Consider the following 12,502-nt stretch of genomic DNA (forward strand, 5'->3'; position numbering starts at 1 on the left):
ATATGTAAATGATCTCCCAGAGGGTATTGATTCGTTCCTCTCAATGTTTGCCGACGATGCAAAAATTATGAGGAGGATTGAAACAGAGGATGATAGTTGGAGGCTACAAGATGACCTGGATAGACTGAATGAATGGTCCAACAAATGGCTGTTGAAGTTCAACCCGAGTAAATGCAAAGTAATGAAACTAGGCAGTGGAAACAGGAGGCCAGGCACAGGATACAGAATAGGAGACGAAGTACTTAATGAAACAGACAGAGAGAAAGATCTAGGAGTTGATATCACACCAAACCTGTCTCCTGAAGCCCACATAAAGAGAATAACGTCTGCGGCATATGCGAGGCTGGCTAACATCAGAACGGCGTTCAGGAACCTGTGTAAGGAATCATTCAGAATCTTGTACACCACATATGTAAGACCAATCCTGGAGTATGCGGCCCCAGCATGGAGCCCGTACCTTGTCAAGCACAAGACGAAGCTGGAAAAAGTCCAAAGGTATCCTACTAGACTAGTCCCAGAACTAAGAGGCATGAGTTATGAGGAAAGGCTGCGGGAAATGCACCTTACGACACTGGAAGACAGAAGAGTAAGGGGGGACATGATCACAACCTACAAAATCCTCAGGGGAATTGACCGGGTAAACAAGGATGAACTATTCAAACCTGGTGGGACGCGAACAAGGGGACACAGGTGGAAGCTGAGTACCCAAATGAGCCACAGAGACGTTAGAAAGAACTTTTTCAGGGTCAGAGTATTTAGTAAATGGAATGCATTAGGAAGTGATGTGGTGGAGGCTGACTCCATACACAGTTTCAAATGTAGATATGATAGAGCCCAATAAGCTCAGGAATCTGTACACCAGTTGATTGTCGGTTGAGAGGCGGGACCAAAGAGCCAGAGCTCAACCCCCGCAAGCACAATTAGGTGAGTACAATTAGGTGAGTATACACACACACACACACACACACACACACACACACACACACACACACACACACACACACACACACACACACACACACACACACACACACACACTGGGGAAGAAAGGAAGTGTTTACTTGGGGAAGTAAGGAAGTGTTTACTAGAGTTGGACGTGACGAAGGCTATAGGCCCAGATGGAATCTCCCCTTGGGTTCTAAAGGAAGGAGCAAGAGAACTGAGCCTACCACTCTCCATAGTGTATAACAAATCACTGGCAACAGGGGAACTGAGCCAGTGATTGACAAATATCTGGCAGGGGAACTGCCAGATATTTGGAAAGCAGCTAACGTAGTCCCGATATACAAGAAAGGGAATAGACAGGAGGCACTGAACTACAGGCCAGTGTCCCTAACCTGCATACCATGCAAGCTGATAGAGAAGATTGTGCGAAAAAAACTAGTGGAGCATCTGGAGCGAAGGAACTTTGTAACACAGCATCAACATGGGTTCAGGGATGGCAGGTCCTGCCTCACAGGGTTACTTGAATTCTACGACCAGGCAACAAAAATAAGGCAAGAAAGAGAAGAGTGGGCAGACTGCATATTTTTGGATTGTCAGAAAGCCTTTGATACAGTGCCACACAAGAGGCTAGTGCGAAAGTTGGAGTGAGAGGGAAGGTACTCCGGTGGATAGAGGAGTACCTAAGCAACAGGAGACAACGAGTCTGTGTGAAAGGTGAGGTCTCAGATTGGCGAGACGTCACAAGTGGAGTCCCGCAGGGGTCAGTCCTTGGACCTATACTGTTTCTGGTATATGTAAATGATCTCCCAGAGGGTATTGATTCGTTCCTCTCAATGTTTGCCGACGATGCAAAAATTATGAGGAGGATTGAAACAGAGGATGATAGTTGGAGGCTACAAGATGACCTGGATAGACTGAATGAATGGTCCAACAAATGGCTGTTGAAGTTCAACCCGAGTAAATGCAAAGTAATGAAACTAGGCAGTGGAAACAGGAGGCCAGGCACAGGATACAGAATAGGAGACGAAGTACCTAATGAAACAGACAGACAGAAAGATCTAGGAGTTGATATCACACCAAACCTGTCTCCTGAAGCCCACATAAAGAGAATAACGTCTGCGGCATATGCGAGGCTGGCTAACATGAGAACGGCGTTCAGGAACCTGTGTAAGGAATCATTCAGAATCTTGTACACCACATATGTAAGACCAATCCTGGAGTATGCTTCCCCAGCATGGAGCCCGTACCTTGTCAAGCACAAGACGAAGCTGGAAAAAGTCCAAAGGTATGCTACTAGACTAGTCCCAGAACTAAGAGGCATGAGTTATGAGGAAAGGCTGCGGGAAATGCACCTTACGACACTGGAAGACAGAAGAGTAAGGGGGGACATGATCACAACCTACAAAATCCTCAGGGGAATTGACCGGGTAAACAAGGATGAACTATTCAAACCTGGTGGGACGCGAACAAGGGGACACAGGTGGAAGCTGAGTACCCAAATGAGCCACAGAGACGTTAGAAAGAACTTTTTCAGGGTCAGAGTATTTAGTAAATGGAATGCATTAGGAAGTGATGTGGTGGAGGCTGACTCCATACCCAGTTTCAAATGTAGATATGATAGAGCCCAATAGGCTCAGGAATCTGTACACCAGTTGATTGTCGGTTGAGAGGCGGGACCAAAGAGCCAGAGCTCAACCCCCGCAAGCACAATTAGGTGAGTACAATTAGGTGAGTATACACACACACACACACACACACACACACACACACACACACACACACACACACACACACACACACACACACACACACACACACACACACACACACACACACACACACACACACACACACACACACACACACACACACACACACACACACACACACACACACACACACACACACTGTGGAAGAAAGGAAGTGTTTACTTGGGGAAGTAAGGAAGTGTTTACTAGAGTTGGACGTGACGAAGGCTATAGGCCCAGATGGAATCTCCCCTTGGGTTCTAAAGGAAGGAGCAAGAGAACTGAGCCTACCACTCTCCATAGTGTATAACAAATCACTGGCAACAGGGGAACTGAGCCAGTGATTGACAAATATCTGGCAGGGGAACTGCCAGATATTTGGAAAGCAGCTAACGTAGTCCCGATATACAAGAAAGGGAATAGACAGGAGGCACTGAACTACAGGCCAGTGTCCCTAACCTGCATACCATGCAAGCTGATAGAGAAGATTGTGCGAAAAAAACTAGTGGAGCATCTGGAGCGAAGGAACTTTGTAACACAGCATCAACATGGGTTCAGGGATGGCAGGTCCTGCCTCACAGGGTTACTTGAATTCTACGACCAGGCAACAAAAATAAGGCAAGAAAGAGAAGAGTGGGCAGACTGCATATTTTTGGATTGTCAGAAAGCCTTTGATACAGTGCCACACAAGAGGCTAGTGCGAAAGTTGGAGTGAGAGGGAAGGTACTCCGGTGGATAGAGGAGTACCTAAGCAACAGGAGACAACGAGTCTGTGTGAAAGGTGAGGTCTCAGATTGGCGAGACGTCACAAGTGGAGTCCCGCAGGGGTCAATCCTTGGACCTATACTGTTTCTGGTATATGTAAATGATCTCCCAGAGGGTATTGATTCGTTCCTCTCAATGTTTGCCGACGAAGCAAAAATTATGAGGAGGATTGAAACAGAGGATGATAGTTGGAGGCTACAAGATGACCTGGATAGACTGAATGAATGGTCCAACAAATGGCTGTTGAAGTTCAACCCGAGTAAATGCAAAGTAATGAAACTAGGCAGTGGAAACAGGAGGCCAGGCACAGGATACAGAATAGGAGACGAAGTACTTAATGAAACAGACAGAGAGAAAGATCTAGGAGTTGATATCACACCAAACCTGTCTCCTGAAGCCCACATAAAGAGAATAACGTCTGCGGCATATGCGAGGCTGGCTAACATCAGAACGGCGTTCAGGAACCTGTGTAAGGAATCATTCAAAATCTTGTACACCACATATGTAAGACCAATCCTGGAGTATGCGGCCCCAGCATGGAGCCCGCACCTTGTCAAGCACAAGACGAAGCTGGAAAAAGTCCAAAGGTATGCTACTAGACTAGTCCCAGAACTAAGAGGCATGAGTTATGAGGAAAGGCTGCGGGAAATGCACCTTACGACACTGGAAGACAGAAGAGTAAGGGGGGACATGATCACAACCTTCAAAATCCTCAGGGGATTTGACCGGGTAAACAAGGATGAACTATTCAAAACTGGTGGGACGCGAACAAGGGGACACAGGTGGAAGCTGAGTACCCAAATGAGCCACAGAGACGTTAGAAAGAACTTTTTCAGGGTCAGAGTAGTTAGTAAATGGAATGCATTAGGAAGTGATGTGGTGGAGGCTGACTCCATACACAGTTTCAAATGTAGATATGATAGAGCCCAATAGGCTCAGGAATCTGTACACCAGTTGATTGACGGTTGAGAGGCGGGACCAAAGAGCCAGAGCTCAACCCCCGCAAGCACAATTAGGTGAGTACAATTAGGTGAGTACACACACACACACACACACACACACACACACACACACACACACACACACACACACACACACACACACACACACACACACACACACACACACACACACAAACACACACACACACACACACACACACACACACACACACACACACACACACACACACACACACACACACACACACACACACACACACACACACACACACACACACACACACACACACACACACTGGGGAAGTAAGGAAGTGTTTACTTGGGGAAGTAAGGAAGTGTTTACTAGAGCTGGACGTGACGAAGGCTATAGGCCCAGATGGAATCTCCCCTTGGGTTCTAAAGGAAAGAGCAAGAGAACTGAGCCTACCACTCTCCATAGTGTATAACAAATCACTGGCAACAGGGGAACTGCCAGATATTTGGAAAGCAGCTAACGTAGTCCCGATATACAAGAAAGGGAATAGACAGGAGGCACTGAACTACAGGCCAGTGTCCCTAACCTGTATACCATGCAAGCTGATGGAGAAGATTGTGCGAAAAAAACTAGTGGAGCATCTGGAGCGAAGGAACTTTGTAACACAGCATCAACATGGGTTCAGGGATGGCAGGTCCTGCCTCACAGGGTTACTTGAATTCTACTACCAGGCAACAAAAATAAGGCAAGAAAGAAAAGAGTGGGCATACTGCATATTTTTGGATTGTCAGAAAGCCTTTGATACAGTGCCACACAAGAGGCTAGTGCGAAAGTTGGAGATGCAGGCTGGAGTGAGAGGGAAGGTACTCTGGTGGATAGAGGAGTACCTAAGCAACAGGAGACAACGAGTCTGTGTGAGGGGTGAGGTCTCAGATTGGCGAGACGTCACAAGTGGAGTCCCGCAGGGGTCAGTCCTTGGACCTATACTGTTTCTGGTATATGTAAATGATCTCCCAGAGGGTATAGATTCGTTCCTCTCAATGTTTGCCGACGATGTAAAAATTATGAGGAGGATTGAAACAGAGGATGATAGTAGGAGGCTACAAGATGACCTGGATAGTCTGAGTGAATGGTCCAACAAATGGCTGTTGAAGTTCAACCCGAGTAAATGCAAAGTAATGAAACTAGGCAGTGGAAACAAGAGGCCAGGCACAGGATACAGAATAGGAGATGAAGTACTTAATGAAACAGACAGAGACAAAGATCTAGGAGTTGATATCACACCAAACCTGTCTCCTGAAGCCCACATAAAGAGAATAACGTCTGCGGCATATGCGAGGCTGGCTAACATCAGAACGGCGTTCAGGAACCTGTGTAAGGAATCATTCAGAATCTTGTACACCACATATGTAAGACCAATCCTGGAGTATGCGGCCCCAGCATGGAGCCCGTACCTTGTCAAGCACAAGACGAAGCTGGAAAAAGTCCAAAGGTATGCTACTAGACTAGTCCCAGAACTAAGAGGCATGAGTTATGAGGAAAGGCTGCGGGAAATGCACCTTACGACACTGGAAGACAGAAGAGTAAGGGGGGACATGATCACAACCTACAAAATCCTCAGGGGAATTGACCGGGTAAACAAGGATGAACTATTCAAACCTGGTGGGACGCGAACAAGGGGACACAGGTGGAAGCTGAGTACCCAAATGAGCCACAGAGACGTTAGAAAGAACTTTTTCAGGGTCAGAGTATTTAGTAAATGGAATGCATTAGGAAGTGATGTGGTGGAGGCTGACTCCATACCCAGTTTCAAATGTAGATATGATAGAGCCCAATAGGCTCAGGAATCTGTACACCAGTTGATTGTCGGTTGAGAGGCGGGACCAAAGAGCCAGAGCTCAACCCCCGCAAGCACAATTAGGTGAGTACAATTAGGTGAGTATACACACACACACACACACACACACACACACACACACACACACACACACACACACACACACACACACACACACACACACACACACACACACACACACACACACACACACACACACACACACACACACACACACTGGGGAAGAAAGGAAGTGTTTACTTGGGGAAGTAAGGAAGTGTTTACTAGAGTTGGACGTGACGAAGGCTATAGGCCCAGATGGAATCTCCCCTTGGGTTCTAAAGGAAGGAGCAAGAGAACTGAGCCTACCACTCTCCATAGTGTATAACAAATCACTGGCAACAGGGGAACTGAGCCAGTGATTGACAAATATCTGGCAGGGGAACTGCCAGATATTTGGAAAGCAGCTAACGTAGTCCCGATATACAAGAAAGGGAATAGACAGGAGGCACTGAACTACAGGCCAGTGTCCCTAACCTGCATACCATGCAAGCTGATAGAGAAGATTGTGCGAAAAAAACTAGTGGAGCATCTGGAGCGAAGGAACTTTGTAACACAGCATCAACATGGGTTCAGGGATGGCAGGTCCTGCCTCACAGGGTTACTTGAATTCTACGACCAGGCAACAAAAATAAGGCAAGAAAGAGAAGAGTGGGCAGACTGCATATTTTTGGATTGTCAGAAAGCCTTTGATACAGTGCCACACAAGAGGCTAGTGCGAAAGTTGGAGTGAGAGGGAAGGTACTCCGGTGGATAGAGGAGTACCTAAGCAACAGGAGACAACGAGTCTGTGTGAAAGGTGAGGTCTCAGATTGGCGAGACGTCACAAGTGGAGTCCCGCAGGGGTCAATCCTTGGACCTATACTGTTTCTGGTATATGTAAATGATCTCCCAGAGGGTATTGATTCGTTCCTCTCAATGTTTGCCGACGAAGCAAAAATTATGAGGAGGATTGAAACAGAGGATGATAGTTGGAGGCTACAAGATGACCTGGATAGACTGAATGAATGGTCCAACAAATGGCTGTTGAAGTTCAACCCGAGTAAATGCAAAGTAATGAAACTAGGCAGTGGAAACAGGAGGCCAGGCACAGGATACAGAATAGGAGACGAAGTACTTAATGAAACAGACAGAGAGAAAGATCTAGGAGTTGATATCACACCAAACCTGTCTCCTGAAGCCCACATAAAGAGAATAACGTCTGCGGCATATGCGAGGCTGGCTAACATCAGAACGGCGTTCAGGAACCTGTGTAAGGAATCATTCAAAATCTTGTACACCACATATGTAAGACCAATCCTGGAGTATGCGGCCCCAGCATGGAGCCCGCACCTTGTCAAGCACAAGACGAAGCTGGAAAAAGTCCAAAGGTATGCTACTAGACTAGTCCCAGAACTAAGAGGCATGAGTTATGAGGAAAGGCTGCGGGAAATGCACCTTACGACACTGGAAGACAGAAGAGTAAGGGGGGACATGATCACAACCTTCAAAATCCTCAGGGGATTTGACCGGGTAAACAAGGATGAACTATTCAAAACTGGTGGGACGCGAACAAGGGGACACAGGTGGAAGCTGAGTACCCAAATGAGCCACAGAGACGTTAGAAAGAACTTTTTCAGGGTCAGAGTAGTTAGTAAATGGAATGCATTAGGAAGTGATGTGGTGGAGGCTGACTCCATACACAGTTTCAAATGTAGATATGATAGAGCCCAATAGGCTCAGGAATCTGTACACCAGTTGATTGACGGTTGAGAGGCGGGACCAAAGAGCCAGAGCTCAACCCCCGCAAGCACAATTAGGTGAGTACAATTAGGTGAGTACACACACACACACACACACACACACACACACACACACACACACACACACACACACACACACACACACACACACACACACACACACACACACACACACAAACACACACACACACACACACACACACACACACACACACACACACACACACACACACACACACACACACACACACACACACACACACACACACACACACACACACACACACACACACACACACACTGGGGAAGTAAGGAAGTGTTTACTTGGGGAAGTAAGGAAGTGTTTACTAGAGCTGGACGTGACGAAGGCTATAGGCCCAGATGGAATCTCCCCTTGGGTTCTAAAGGAAAGAGCAAGAGAACTGAGCCTACCACTCTCCATAGTGTATAACAAATCACTGGCAACAGGGGAACTGCCAGATATTTGGAAAGCAGCTAACGTAGTCCCGATATACAAGAAAGGGAATAGACAGGAGGCACTGAACTACAGGCCAGTGTCCCTAACCTGTATACCATGCAAGCTGATGGAGAAGATTGTGCGAAAAAAACTAGTGGAGCATCTGGAGCGAAGGAACTTTGTAACACAGCATCAACATGGGTTCAGGGATGGCAGGTCCTGCCTCACAGGGTTACTTGAATTCTACTACCAGGCAACAAAAATAAGGCAAGAAAGAAAAGAGTGGGCAGACTGCATATTTTTGGATTGTCAGAAAGCCTTTGATACAGTGCCACACAAGAGGCTAGTGCGAAAGTTGGAGATGCAGGCTGGAGTGAGAGGGAAGGTACTCTGGTGGATAGAGGAGTACCTAAGCAACAGGAGACAACGAGTCTGTGTGAGGGGTGAGGTCTCAGATTGGCGAGACGTCACAAGTGGAGTCCCGCAGGGGTCAGTCCTTGGACCTATACTGTTTCTGGTATATGTAAATGATCTCCCAGAGGGTATAGATTCGTTCCTCTCAATGTTTGCCGACGATGTAAAAATTATGAGGAGGATTGAAACAGAGGATGATAGTAGGAGGCTACAAGATGACCTGGATAGTCTGAGTGAATGGTCCAACAAATGGCTGTTGAAGTTCAACCCGAGTAAATGCAAAGTAATGAAACTAGGCAGTGGAAACAAGAGGCCAGGCACAGGATACAGAATAGGAGATGAAGTACTTAATGAAACAGACAGAGACAAAGATCTAGGAGTTGATATCACACCAAACCTGTCTCCTGAAGCCCACATAAAGAGAATAACGTCTGCGGCATATGCGAGGCTGGCTAACATCAGAACGGCGTTCAGGAACCTGTGTAAGGAATCATTCAGAATCTTGTACACCACATATGTAAGACCAATCCTGGAGTATGCGGCCCCAGCATGGAGCCCGTACCTTGTCAAGCACAAGATGAAGCTGGGAAAAGTCCAAAGGTATGCTACTAGACTAGTCCCAGAACTAAGAGGCATGAGTTATGAGGAAAGGCTGCGGGAAATGCACCTTACGACACTGGAAGACAGAAGAGTAAGGGGGGACATGATCACAATCTACAAAATCCTCAGGGGAATTGACCGGGTAAACAAGGATGAACTATTCAAAACTGGTGGGACGCGAACAAGGGGACACAGGTGGAAGCTGAGTACCAAAATGAGCCACAGAGACGTTAGAAAGAACTTTTTCAGGGTCAGAGTAGTTAGTAAATGGAATGCATTAGGAAGTGATGTGGTGGAGGCTGACTCCATACACAGTTTCAAATGTAGATATGATAGAGCCCAATAGGCTCAGGAATCTGTACACCAGTTGATTGACGGTTGAGAGGCGGGACCAAAGAGCCAGAGCTCAACCCCCGCAAGCACAATTAGGTGAGTACAATTAGGTGAGTACACACACACACACACACACACACACACACACACACACACACACACACACACACACACACACACACACACACACACACACACACACACACACACACACACACACACAGATGACGCAAAATTAATGAGAAGAGTTGTGACAGACGAGGATTGTAGGATCCTCCAAGAGGACTTAAACAGGCTGCAGAGATGGTCAGGGAAATGGCTACTGGAGTTTAACACCAGTAAATGTAAAGTTATGGAAATGGGATCAGGTGACAGGAGACCAAATGGACAGTACACAATGAAGGGGAACAGCCTACCTGTAACGATTCGAGAAAGAGACCTGGGAGTGGATGTGACACCTAATCTAACTCCTGAGGCACATATAAATAGGATAACGACAGCAGCGTACTCTACACTGGCGAAAATTAGAACTTCATTCAGAAACCTAAATGAGGAAGCTTTTAGGGCGCTTTACACTGCCTATGTGAGACCCGTCTTAGAGTATGCCGCGCCATCATGGAGCCCCCACCTGAAGAAACACATAAAGAAACTGGAGAAGGTTCAGAGGTTTGCGACGAGGCTTGTCCCAGAGCTACGAGGGATGGGATATGAAGAGCGGCTGAAGGAACTGAACCTTACGACACTAGAGAAAAGAAGGGAGAGAGGAGATATGATAGGGACATATAAAATACTCAGGGGAATTGACAAAGTGGAAATAGATGAAATGTTCACACGTAATAATAACAGAACGAGGGGACATGGGTGGAAACTGGAAACTCAGATGAGTCACAGAGATGTTAGGAAGTTTTCTTTTAGCGTGAGAGTAGTAGAAAAATGGAATGCACTTGGGGAACAGGTTGTGGAAGCAAATATTATTCATACTTTTAAAACTAGGTATGATAGGGAAATTGGACAGGAGTCATTGCTGTAAACAACCGATAGCTAGAAAGGCGGGATCCAAGAGTCAATGCTCGATCCTGCAAGCACATATAGGTGAGTACATATAGGTGAGTACACACACACACACACACACACACACACACACACACACACACTGGGGAAGTAAGGAAGTGTTTACTAGAGTTGGACGTGACGAAGGCTATAGGCCCAGATGGAATCTCCCCTTGGGTTCTAAAGGAAGGAGCAAGAGAACTGAGCCTACCACTCTCCATAGTGTATAACAAATCACTGGCAACAGGGGAACTGCCAGATATTTGGAAAGCAGCTAACGTAGTCCCGATATACATGAAAGGGAATAGACAGGAGGCACTGAACTACAGGCCAGTGTCCCTAACCTGCATACCATGCAAGCTGATGGAGAAGATTGTGCGAAAAAAACTAGTGGAGCATCTGGACCGAAGGAACTTTGTAACACAGCATCAACATGGGTTCAGGGATGGCAGGTCCTGCCTCACAGGGTTAATTGAATTCTACGACCAGGCAACAAAAATAAGGCAAGAAAGAGAAGAGTGGGCAGACTGCATATTTTTGGATTGTCAGAAAGCCTTTGATACAGTGCCACACAAGAGGCTAGTGCGAAAGTTGGAGATGCAGGCTGGAGTGAGAGGGAAGGTACTCCGGTGGATAGAGGAGTACCTAAGCAACAGGAGACAACGAGTCTGTGTGAAAGGTGAGGTCTCAGATTGGCGAGACGTCACAAGTGGAGTCCCGCAGGGGTCAGTCCTTGGACCTATATTGTTTCTGGTATATGTAAATGATCTCCCAGAGGGTATAGATTCGTTCCTCTCAATGTTTGCCGACGATGCAAAAATTATGAGGAGGATTGAAACAGAGGATGATTGTAGGAGGCTACAAGATGACCTGGATAGACTGAGTGAATGGTCCAACAAATGATTGTTGAAGTTCAACCCGAGTAAATGCAAAGTAATGAAACTAGGCAGTGGAAACAGGAGGCCAGGCACAGGATACAGAATAGGAGACGAAGTACTTAATGAAACAGACAGAGAGAAAGATCTAGGAGTTGATATCACACCAAACCTGTCTCCTGAAGCCCACATAAATAGAATAGCGTCTGCGGCATATGCGAGGCTTTCTAACATCAGAACGGCGTTCAGGAACCTGTGTAAGGAATCATTCAGAATCTTGTACACCACATATGTAAGACCAATCTTGGAGTATGCGGCCCCAGCATGGAGCCCGTACCTTGTCAAGCACAAGACGAAGCTGGAAAAAGTCCAAAGGTATGCTACTAGACTAGTCCCAGAACTAAGAGGCATGAGTTATGAGGAAAGGCTGCGGGAAATGCACCTTACGACACTGGAAGACAGAAGAGTAAGGGGGGACATGATCACAACCTACAAAATCCTCAGGGGGAATTGACCGGGTAAACAAGGATGAACTATTCAAAACTGGTGGGACGCGAACAAGGGGACACAGGTGGAAGCTGAGTACCAAAATGAGCCACAGAGACGTTAGAAAGAACTTTTTCAGGGTCAGAGTAGTTAGTAAATGGAATGCATTAGGAATTGATGTGGTGGAGGCTGACTCCATACACAGTTTCAAATGTAGATATGATAGAGCCCAATAGGCTCAGGAATCTGTACAC

Source organism: Procambarus clarkii, chromosome 11 (genome assembly GCF_040958095.1).
Source record: "Procambarus clarkii isolate CNS0578487 chromosome 11, FALCON_Pclarkii_2.0, whole genome shotgun sequence".
NCBI lineage: Eukaryota > Metazoa > Arthropoda > Malacostraca > Decapoda > Cambaridae > Procambarus > Procambarus clarkii.